This window comes from Eriocheir sinensis, unplaced genomic scaffold, assembly GCF_024679095.1.
Source record: "Eriocheir sinensis breed Jianghai 21 unplaced genomic scaffold, ASM2467909v1 Scaffold1424, whole genome shotgun sequence".
In the NCBI taxonomy this organism is placed as follows: Eukaryota; Metazoa; Arthropoda; class Malacostraca; order Decapoda; family Varunidae; genus Eriocheir; species Eriocheir sinensis.
Window position 1 is genome coordinate 38,695 of NW_026110767.1, and position 11,306 is coordinate 50,000.

Sequence of the window (11,306 nt, forward strand, 5' to 3'; positions counted from 1 at the left end):
ACTAACAAAAAGAAAAATAGCACTTATTATTTCTTCACTGCTCACGTCTGAGCTGGCGGCGTCCCGCAAGCCACTGAGCGATTTTATCCGACGTGTGGGTTCACGTAGCTGGGAGGGTAAGCTTGGAGGGAACCCGCTACCCGCGTCCAGCATGGCCACTCCTATTAGATAACGTGTTTGTTCCTGCCGCTGACCCACTACCATAGCTGGGCACGATAACAGAAAACCTTATTCCCGATAACCGATAACTGGTAATGGAAAACCTTATTGGTGATAACCGATATTCATTAACTGGAAACACAAATATAGGCGATAACCGATACCCGATACCCGATAGTAATCCACAATTCTGATACTAGGTAGCGATAAGTCTGACAGGCGAAAACAATACTATATTGATATTTCAAATGAAAAACATAGATGAATTCAAATTTTCATTATCCCTATTTTATAAAACTTACAAAACCTGAAAACCACACGTTGACACGTACCTATGGACGGTAATACTGGAAACGCCTCAACCGTGTTGTGTTATTTGGCGTCCCCGCCGTCAATGCTTTTGTTTACAAACACTGGTCTTCAGAACTGTTCAGATTAGCAAGCGTAGATTTGTACAGTCTCACAAAGTTTTTTAACTGTAATTAAGAGTTGGAAGGTTGAATCAGACATACAGTACCACCATCCCGCTGTTTCTAGAATGACACTCTGTACGAGTTGTATTTATATATGTACAGAGTACAGAGTGTCGTTCTAGAAACAGCCAAGATAGTGGTTCTGTATGTCTGATTCAGCCTTCCAACAACTTTAATGTTAAAAGCTTTGTGAGACTGTACAGGGCTACGCTTACTGGTCTGAACATGTACAGTCTACGAGACCAGTGTTTGTAAATGATGATGGGACACCAAATAACACAACACTGGGTGCCTTCATGTCATGTCATGGCATGCTCTCAAAGGAATATGGAATATCAACTTTGAGGCAGTGAATAATCATTTTGGAGACAAAGTTAAATTATTTTTCTCTTTGATATATTGATTTTTGTGTCTAACAAAAAAAATAAGCTAGTGTTTTAATGTTGATGATCTAAGTATGAAATCTCTTCACCGAAGATATTTCATACCCCAAAGTTTTTTCATACAACACCGGGCGCCCGGGCACGTGTAGGGAGGAGACAACATTTTTTTTTATCTGAGAGGCGGAAAAAAGTAGCGATTATTGCTAGTTTGCTTACAAAAGTAACGAAGATACCGATATATATATATTTAAATAAGTAGCGGATGGCTGATAACCCGATTTTGTTATCAGCGATAAAGTATCACGATAACTTATCGCGATAGCGCCCAGCTATGCCTGCTACCCGCCACTTGTTTGTGACAATGCACGTGATATTCTCAAGTGATTCATTGAGTTTAGTTCAAGAAATTTGTTTCTGACAGGCTGAAAATTGCTTTATCTAATACCAAATATTCACAAAGTCTTGCAGAAATTATAAAACTCTTGAGCCAGTAAAAAGTTTGTAAGCTGGCAACAATTAATACACCACACTTGGTTTTAGTTCAAGAAATTCACTCGATGGGATGAAAAATTCTTTATCTAATAGGAAATACGCACGAGAAGTCTTTACCAACGTAGGAATAGGTGTGACGGACGTAGAATGAGTCGTCAGCACTCTGGCTCTGAAGGATTCTTTGGGTTATTAAATCCCGCAAACTAACCGTCAATACCAAGATAATATTTGGGTTATCAGAACAAACAAACTTGAAGCCTTTCGTGGCGTGCGGCGGGGCGAGGCAAATGGGAAATGCATATTCAGAGGAAAATACTAATTGGCATATCTGAACGCAAACCTTGAAGCCTTTAGCCAAACCTGCGTGGGAGGATGACTTGGTTAGGCAAATGTGAATTGTGTCGTGACACTGAGGAAAGTAAGGAAGTACGAATATACAGTGACAGTTAGGAAAGGAGAGAAAGTGGAGTTTTCTAAAGCCAAATTTACTTAAGCCTGCGTGGGAGCAAAGCCACATTCACACCGTGCCAACTCTGGGCCACGACAACCCAGCGACTTCTGCATTTGACAAGTTGGCTCCCACGCTCCAAGAACTTTTTGGCGTCTTGGTGCCGGCTACCATGACTGCCGACTGTCTGGGACATTCAGCCAACTAGTTGGCAGAATGTCTGCGACATGCTGCCAACCAGTATCAAGACGAGTCTCAACGGTCAATTTTTGAAATGGCGCCACGTCTACGACAACCACGAATCTGCCGACCGATTGGCCGACAGTTTTGACGGTCTTGACGGCAGTCTTCCAGATTGTCTGTCAACTGGTTGGCCTAATAACTGGCCGACAGTTGCCAAGGAGTTGGCCGACAGTCTTGACGGTCTTGACGACAGTCTTGGCGGCAGCCTTGCCGTTCCTTAAAATAGGGAATCGCTCTGTGTTCCAGAATGAAATGTAGCGTTCTGTTTTGAACCACTACGGAACGGCAATTGTTCCGTACAGTATTTTATCATCTGAATGGTCAAGCTGATAAAATTCAGTATCTTAAACGTAACTTCCCTCCCTCTTGCCTGCACCAGCAGCGTGCTGCGGCTGTCACTCATGGCAGGCTCCAGAAATTTTAGGGTTGGCAGCCGTTCCTTTAAATATGGATCCATGTCCCTCTCAGCCTGACAGCCTCGCCCTCCCATGCAACACTTCACCTTCAGTCAGGCGTCCCCTTATACTAAGGCTGCGTTTACACCAAGCAAATCTAATTGATTCCATTCATGAAGAATCATTTGACTCAAGTCATTTTGAATCAGCACATTCAGAAGGCAGCTCCAAGGCAGGCTTTCACGTGTGTGGACCTTCACGTGTCGCTGAAATAGCAGCGCTGCTGTGGCCGAGGCGGCGTGGGCGTCACCAACGGACAGCAGGAAATTATTGTTAAAAGACCTGAATTTGGGAACTTTGGACATTGTTCCCAGATTTGTTGAATAATCCAGATAAATGTTATGACTTCTTTTGGATAACTAAAGAGCAATTTAAAATGTTGGTGGAGTTGACTGACTGGATCCTCCGCAAGAAAGCAGAACACTAGTTACCGACGTGCAGCTGTGTCACGCATTTCAGACGTGGACCACACAGCGCACAGTTGCCAGATGAGAATATCAGCCACGTCCATAACGTTTTGTGTTGCCATTTGTTTAAAAAATATGCTGCGGAATGTTGTCTAGTAAATCCTATGTATGGCGCGGCACGTCCTTCTGTGGTTCAGCAGCCTGCAATAGTTCCCCTGTGGTAAATGAATACAAACTGTTGACTCTTTTCAGCAGCAGTATCCTTCCACAAAGCAGCCGTGGCATCTCCTGTCGGTGCATGGGATCACTGGGATCATATATCACACGTCGTTCTCCTGCTAAATTGACAAGGACGTCTGCTGGCATGGTGCTTGCTCCTCGGATGACTCGCCTTGACTAATGAAAAAATGGGTCCAAACCAACCAGTGACTCTGAATCATCATGACTTGAATTGACTGGATTTGCTTGGTGTAAACGGCTACATTGAAATTAGTGTGGCGAATCAAGAAGAATCATGAATCGTGTTGATTTTTCACGAATGGAATTGATTCGATTCGCATATAAAAGGAAGGGAAGGGAGCACACAGCCATTTGGAAGCGAGCTAACTCTCCTACACCTGATATACCCGCGGTTCACAGGGTCATGGCTGGAACATGGGAGAAGGGGTCTACAGCCTCTTGGGTGTGAAGGTCTTGGCCAGCCTCAGAGTCTTCACAGCGTCATGGCTGGAACATGGAAGAAGGGGTCTACAGCCTCTTGGGTGTGAAGGTCTTGGCCAGCCTCAGAGTCTTCACAGGGTCATGGCTGGAATATGGGAGAAGGGGTCTACAGCCTCTTGGGTGTGAAGGTCTTGGCCAGCCTCAGAGTCTTCAGGCTGTAGCTGTTGATAATTCTGATAATGTCTCTTGAGTGTGTGTGTGTGTGTGTGTGTGTGTGTGTGTGAGTGTGAGATGACTTGACGAGGGTGTGTTAGTAGGGGCAAACAGCGGTACAGGAGACTTACAGGAGGCGAGGACAAACAGCTGTGGTTCAGTTAAGTCCTTCAACTAACTCGGAGTCGTGCATTTGATTTTATTTAATTTAATTTTTTTTTTTCCACGGCCCAAAACGGAGGTAGATGGTTAAGATGAGTTACAATTTTTTTTTTTTTTTTTTTTTTTACAGCAGAAGTCAGTTCAAGGGCATAAAAAAAGGTAACTAATGTGACAAAAAGCCCGCTACTCACTGCTCCTAAAAAGAGTTAGAGGAGTGGCTGAAAGAGAGGTCAATTTCAGGAGGAGAGGTGTCCTGATACCCTCCTCTTGAAAGAGTTCAAGTCGTAGGCAGGAGGAAATACAGATGAAGGAAGATTGTTCCAGAGTTTACCAGCGTGAGGGATGAAAGAGTGAAGATGCTGGTTAACTCTTGCATAAGGGGTTTGGACAGTATAGGGATGAAAGAGTGAAGATGCTGTTAACTCTTGCATAAGGGATTTGGACAGTATAGGGATGAAAGAGTGAAGATGCTGGTTAACTCTTGCATAAGGGGTTTGGACAGTATAGGGATGAAAGAGTGAAGATGCTGGTTAATCTTGCATAAGGGATTTGGACAGTATAGGGATGAAAGAGTGAAGATGCTGGTTAACTCTTGCATAAGGGATTGGGACAGTATAGGGATGAAAGAGTGAAGATGCTGGTTAACTCTTGCATAAGGGGTTTGGACAGTATAGGGATGAAAGAGTGAAGATGCTGGTTAACTCTTGCATAAGGGGTTTGGACAGTATAGGGATGAAAGAGTGAAGATGCTGGTTAACTCTTGCATAAGGTTTGGACAGTATAGGGATGAAAGAGAAGATGCTGGTTAACTCTTGCATAAGGGGTTTGGACAGTATAGGGATGAAAGAGTGAAGATGCTGGTTAACTCTTGCATAAGGGGTTTGGACAGTATAGGGATGAAAGAGTGAAGATGCTGGTTAACTCTTGCATAAGGGATTTGGACAGTATAGGGATGAAAGAGTGAAGATGCTGGTTAACTCTTGCATAAGGGTTTTGGACAGTATAGGGATGAAAGAGTGAAGATGCTGGTTAACTCTTGCATAAGGGGTTTGGACAGTATAGGGATGAAAGAGTGAAGATGCTGGTTAACTCTTGCATAAGGGGTTTGGACAGTATAGGGATGAAAGAGTGAAGCTGCTGGTTAACTCTTGCATAAGGGGTTGGTCAGTATAGGGATGAAAGAGTGAAGATGCTGGTTAACTCTTGCATAAGGGGTTTGGACAGTATAGGGATGAAAGAGTGAAGATGCTGGTTAACTCTTGCATAAGGGGTTTGGACAGTATAGGGATGAAAGAGTGAAGATGCTGGTTAACTCTTGCATACGGGATTTGGACAGTATAGGGATGAAAGAGTGAAGATGCATGTTAACTCTTGTATAAGGGGTTTGGACAGTATAAGGATGAAAGAGTGAAGATGCTGGTTAACTCTTGCATAAGGGGTTTGGACAGTATAGGGATGAAAGAGTGAAGATGCAGGTTAACTCTTGCATAAGGGATTTGGACAGTATAGGGATGAAAGAGTGAAGATGCTGGTTAACTCTTGCATAAGGGGTTTGGACAGTATAGGGATGAAAGAGTGAAGATGCAGGTTAACTCTTGCATAAGGGGTTTGGACAGTATAGGATGAAAGAGTGAAGATGCTGGTTAATCTTGCATAAGGGGATTGGACAGTATAGGGATGAAAGAGTGAAGATGCAGGTTAACTCTTGCATACGGGCTTTGGACAGTATAGGGATGAAAGAGTGAAGATGCTGGTTAACTCTTGCAGAAGGGATTTGGACAGTATAGGGATGAAAGAGTGAAGATGCAGGTTAACTCTTGCATAAGGGATTTGGACAGTATAGGGATGAAATAGTGAAGATGCTGGTTAACTCTTGCATAAGGGGTTTGGACAGTATAGGGATGAAAGAGTGAAGATGCTGGTTAACTCTTGCATAAGGGGTTTGGACAGTATAGGGATGAAAGAGTGAAGATGCTGGTTAACTCTTGCATAAGGGGGTTTGACAGTATAGGGATGAAAGAGTGAAGATGCTGGTTAACTCTTGCATAAGGGGTTTGGACAGTATCGGGATGAAAGAGTGAAGATGCTGGTTAACTCTTGCATAAGGTATGGACTGTATAGTGATGAAAGAGTGAAGATGCTTGTTTACTCTTGCATATGGGGTTTGGACAGTATAGGGATGAAAGAGTGAAGATGCTGGTTAACTCTTGCATAAGGGTTTGGACAGTATAGGGATGAAAGAGTGAAGATGCTGGTTAACTCTTGCATAAGGGGTTTGGACAGTATAGGGATGAAAGAGTGAAGATGCTGGTTAACTCTTGCATAAGGGGTTTGGACAGTATAGGGATGAAAGAGTGAAGATGCTGGTTAACTCTTGCATAAGGGGTTTGGACATATAGGGATGAAAGAGTGAAGATGCTGGTTAACTCTTGCATAAGGGGTTTGGACAGTATAGGGATGAAAGAGTGAAGATGCTGGTTAACTCTTGCATAAGGGGTTTGGACAGTATAGGGATGAAAGAGTGAAGATGCTGGTTAACTCTTGCGTAAGGCTTCCTAGGAGTGTGAGGCATTTCCAGGGGTAGTTATCTGAGCCTGGTGGTTGTTTGACCCTTCCTGTACTGTGAACCTGTACCTGAACCTAAGAAAACACTCATTACAACCCGACCGATCTCCTTTTTGGCATTTGGAAATATTTCGTGTGAGAGGCGGAACCATAGCGCAGATTCTAGATGCTTCGGCGGGGCGGAGATAGCCACGTGGCAGAGAGCTCTTTGGGCAGTTGGCGATGAGAGGAGGAGGAGGAAGGGGTTGGTAGTGATGTACCCGGGAGGAAGGAGGGGCGTTGGTGAGGGCGCCCAGACAACCCGGCAGACCCATATTCTCAGACCTTTCAGCGCCTTAGTATATCCATTTAAAGAGGCTCTCGTAGAAGTTTTAGGGATTGCCAAGGGGGGCGCCGTATCTCCAGTGGTAGTTTTGCAAGATTTCTACGCCACGAACAGGCAAAACTCTCTTGCGAACCCGATAGATCTTTTATATGGCCTTCAAAAGTTGGTTAAGGGCAAGAACCCTGTTGGCAAGGAGGGAGGGACCTTGACACTGCTGCATGCTAACAGGGAAGGAGGGGCTCACAAAGGCTCACTTGTTTTAGGGAGACGAAAAGTGGGAAAGAAAATGTTGAAAAATGTCCGAAAAGGTGAAAAAATGTGCCACAAAATGCCTGCAATCAAGCAAAGTGTGAAGAATTGTCAAAAGTATAAAATATATTAAAAAAGAGATGGAGGAAAAGTTAAAAAAATGTGCAAAAATGTATGGAAAGTGATTTTTTAAATATACGAAGTTAAAAATATGAAAAGCAAAATTCATGACCAGATGCCTGCCGGTACAAACCAGCTGATGCAAAATAACTTCATCTTTTCTGTCCTGCCCTGCCACACGTAGGTTACTAGTAGTAGGGGTAGTAAACAGACACCCTCGCCATAGACTGATAGGTCTTCTGGTGTCTGTTCTTCCTATGTATTCCTATGTAAATAACCCAATTGGCTTCCACAAGTGCCTCGATCCTTGGCCAGCTTGAAGAGTTCTGCGTCCAGGCCGAGACGGTGAGCCTGGTGACTGTCCAGGAGGCAGACAGGGACAGACAGGGACAGACAGGGACGCAGTTTGGAGGCTGGTGAGTAAGCCAGCCACTTTGATTGTGTTGTTCACGTATTTCATTCTCTTGTTAACTTTATGACACACACACACACACACACACACACACACACACACACACACACACACACAATACTCACGAAATATTAAGATTGGCCCTTTATATATATATATATATATATTTTTTTTTTGTGTGTGTGTGGTAGTGAATGGTAATGTAGTGGAGAAGTTGTAGTTTCTGTCTAGAAAGTGTGTACTTAGAAAAATGCAGTAGATTTAGAAGATATGTAACCACTTTTTCATCAGTAATGTCTTTGTTTTTTTGATTTTTGAAGTTATAAGTGGTGTTAGATGCAATGCCTTAAGTGAAATTGTAGTGGAGGAGTTGTAATTTCTTGTGGTGGCTTCAGTTTGATAGTCAGTGTTGTAGTTACTTAGAAAATGCAGTTGAAGTTAATGAAAGATATCCACAATTTTTTCATCATAATGTTTACATGTCAGTTTTGTGAAGTTATAAGTGGTGTTAGAAGCAATGTCTTAAGTGGAAGCTGTAGTGGAGAAGTTGTAGTTTCTTGTGGTGGTTTGCATTTTATTGTAATGGTTGTAGTTACTTAGAAAAATGTAGTTGAACTTAAGGGAAGATACCTGGCAACTACTTTTTTTCACCTATAATGTTGTTTGTTTTGTTTTCTGTGAAGTTATAATTGGTGTTAGATGCAATGTTTTATGTGTTACTTGTAGTGGAGGAGTTGTAGTGTCTTGTGGTGGCTTCAGATTTATAGTAGTACTTGTAGTTACTTAGAAAATGCAGTTGAAGTTATGAAAGGTGATCGCTTCACCCAAGGCAATGATAGTTCCTGGTTAACAGGAAAACACCCTACATGAAAACCTTCCCTGGCTGTGGGAAACAGCCAGTGGAGCAGGAGACGTAAGAGGCTCTCGTAGAGGTTGCTGACGGGCGGAGTATTTTAGACCCTGCGGGGAGGTTTTACGTGACTGCCAGGAACAGGGAAAGCACCCAGGCCTTGTGCCTTGGGAAATGTCGTAAAGGGAGCCCAATGACCATCTTCGTATCGTTGGTGACAAATGACACAACTTCTGGTTATGGATCACAGGAAAATCACTCCCGTGAACACCTGGTCAATCTTCTCTGTGGTCTGCCATTGTTCATGAAATGGAAATTGTAGCGGAGGGAATTGTAGCTTTCTGGTGGCTTCTGGATTGGTAGTGGCTGTTTAACTTAGAAAAATGCAGTGTAGATCTAGAAGATATTCAAATCCACTGTTTTCACCCTACGTTTTGTTATTTTGTTTTCCTGGAGTCATAAGTGGGGTTAGTGTAATGTTTTATGGAATTGCAGGAGGAGCGGCAGTCTAGTGGCTTTGGTCTTTGTAGTAGCTGTTGTACTTCTTAGAAAAATGTAGTTGAAGTTATGGAAAGATATCTTGCCACAACTTTCTTTCATCATAATGTTTTGTTAGTTTTACTTTTCCTGTAGTTATAAGTGGTAGGAGGAATGTGCCACAAGTGGAAGTTGTAGGAGAAGCCAGTTTTGCAGTTCCGGTTTAATAGTAAGTGTTGTACTACGTAGAAAAGTTGTTAGATTTAGGAAAAGGCGTCAGAACTACTTTTTTTCATCAGTAGTGCTTACGTTTTCAGTGATTGTGAAGTTATAAGTGGTGTTAGATGCAATGTTCCAAGTGAAAGTTGTAGTGGAGGAGTTGTAATTTCTGTAGCTTCAGTTTGATAGTCAGTGTTGTAGTTACTTAGAAAAAATCCACTAAAGTTAAGGAAAAGAGGTGAACTGGCATTTTGTCATCACTAGTGTTTACATTTTCAGTGATTGTGAAGTTATAAGTGGTGTTAGAAGTACTGTCTTTAAGTAAATAATGTAGTGGAGGAGCAGAAGTTCTTTTGGTGGTGCTTTGCATTCTATTGTAGTGGTTAGAAGTTACTTGAAAAAATGCAGTTGAACTTATGGGAAGATACCTGGCAACTACTTTTTTTCACCTATAATGATTTGCTTTTGTTTTGTGTTTTCAGTTATAATTGGGGGTTAGAGGTGCAATGTTTATGTGTTGTATTGTAGGAGGATTTGTAGTGTCTTGTGGTGGCTTCAGATTTATAGTAGTACTTGTAGTTACTTAGAAAAATGCAGCTGAAGTTAATGAAAGATATCTCTCACAATGTTTCAGTAGTTTTGCTCTTCCTGGAGTTAATTATTGGTGTTTGGTGCAATCTCTTAAATGGAAGTTGTGAGTGGTGGAGTTGTAGTTTTTTGATGGTTGTTTACATTCTATTGTAGTGGTTGTGAGTTACTTAGAAAAATGCAGTTAAAGTAAAGGGGAAGATACATGACAACCACTTCATTCACCTATAATATTTGTGATAGTTTTGCTTCTCCTGGTGTTCTAGGTGGTGTTAGGAGCAATGTTTTTAGTAAGGGGTTATTGTGGAGGAGTTGTATGGTGTTTTGTGGTGGTTTTGGATTGGTTGTAGCTCTTGTACTTACTTAGAAAAAAAATGCGGTTGAATTTGGGGAAAGTATCTCAGAACTACTTTTTTTCATCAATAGTGTTTACGACATTTCAGTGATTGTGAAGATGTAGATTGTGTTAGGGTAGAATGTATTCATGGGTCTTGTAGCAGAAGGAGTTAGTTTTTGTGGTGGTTTTGTATTTTATTGGTCGCTTGTTGTAGTTACTTTTAGAAAAAATGCCACAGTTAAAGGGATTAAAATTCTGACAAACCACTCTTTTTGCCTATAAGGATTTGTTAGTTTTGCTTCTCCTGGAGTTATAGTTGGTTTTAGGAGCAATGTCTTTAGTGGGAGTTGTAGTGGAGGAGTTGTAGTTTTTTTGTGGTGGCTTTGGGTTTGTAGTAGCACTTGTAGTTACTTAGAAAAACAGTTAAATTGAAAGTAGATTTCAGACAACCACTTTTTTGACTCATAATGTTTTGTATAGTTTTGCGTTTCCTGAAGTTATAAATGGTGTTGGAGGTGTGCACACCAATACCATGGGGATATCCTTCACTGGTAGCCTGGTAACATACTCCAGGTCTTAGAGGTATTGCACACTACCACATGGGGATATCCCTCACTGGTAGCCTGGCAACATACACTCCTGCGGCTCTGCCTCTGTGATGGATAGTGGAGTGTTTCCCATGCTGGTATTGGTGTGCTGGATATCCTCCTCACTGGTAGCCTGGTAACTTATACACTCCCAGGTCTTTCTCTGTGGTGGATAGTGGAGTGTTTCCCATGTGGTATTGGTGTGCTGGATATCCCTTCACTGAAGTAGCCTGGTAACATACACTCCCAGGTCTTTGTCTGCCTCTGTGGTGGATAGTGGGTATGTTTCCCATGTGGTATTGGTGTGCTGGATATCCCTTCACTGGTAGCCTGTGTAACATATACTCCACAACTTTCTCACCATGCTCATCCCTATACTGTCCAAACCCCTTATGTAAGAGTTAACCAGCATCTTCACTCTTTTCATCCCCCTCACGCTGGTAAAATCCCAACAATTCTTACTTCATCTGTATTTCCTCCTG

General features: G+C 42.3%; 1 long non-coding RNA gene across 1 annotated transcript; it reads left to right on the forward strand.

Annotated features, from left to right (window-relative positions):
- The first annotated feature begins 4,635 nt into the window (after positions 1-4,635).
- Positions 4,636-5,710, forward strand: LOC126990028 (uncharacterized). The gene is made up of 3 exons (XR_007743953.1): positions 4,636-4,864; positions 4,917-5,179; positions 5,571-5,710. It is a non-coding gene; the product is annotated as an uncharacterized LOC126990028 (long non-coding RNA).
- The last annotated feature ends 5,596 nt before the right edge of the window (positions 5,711-11,306 follow it).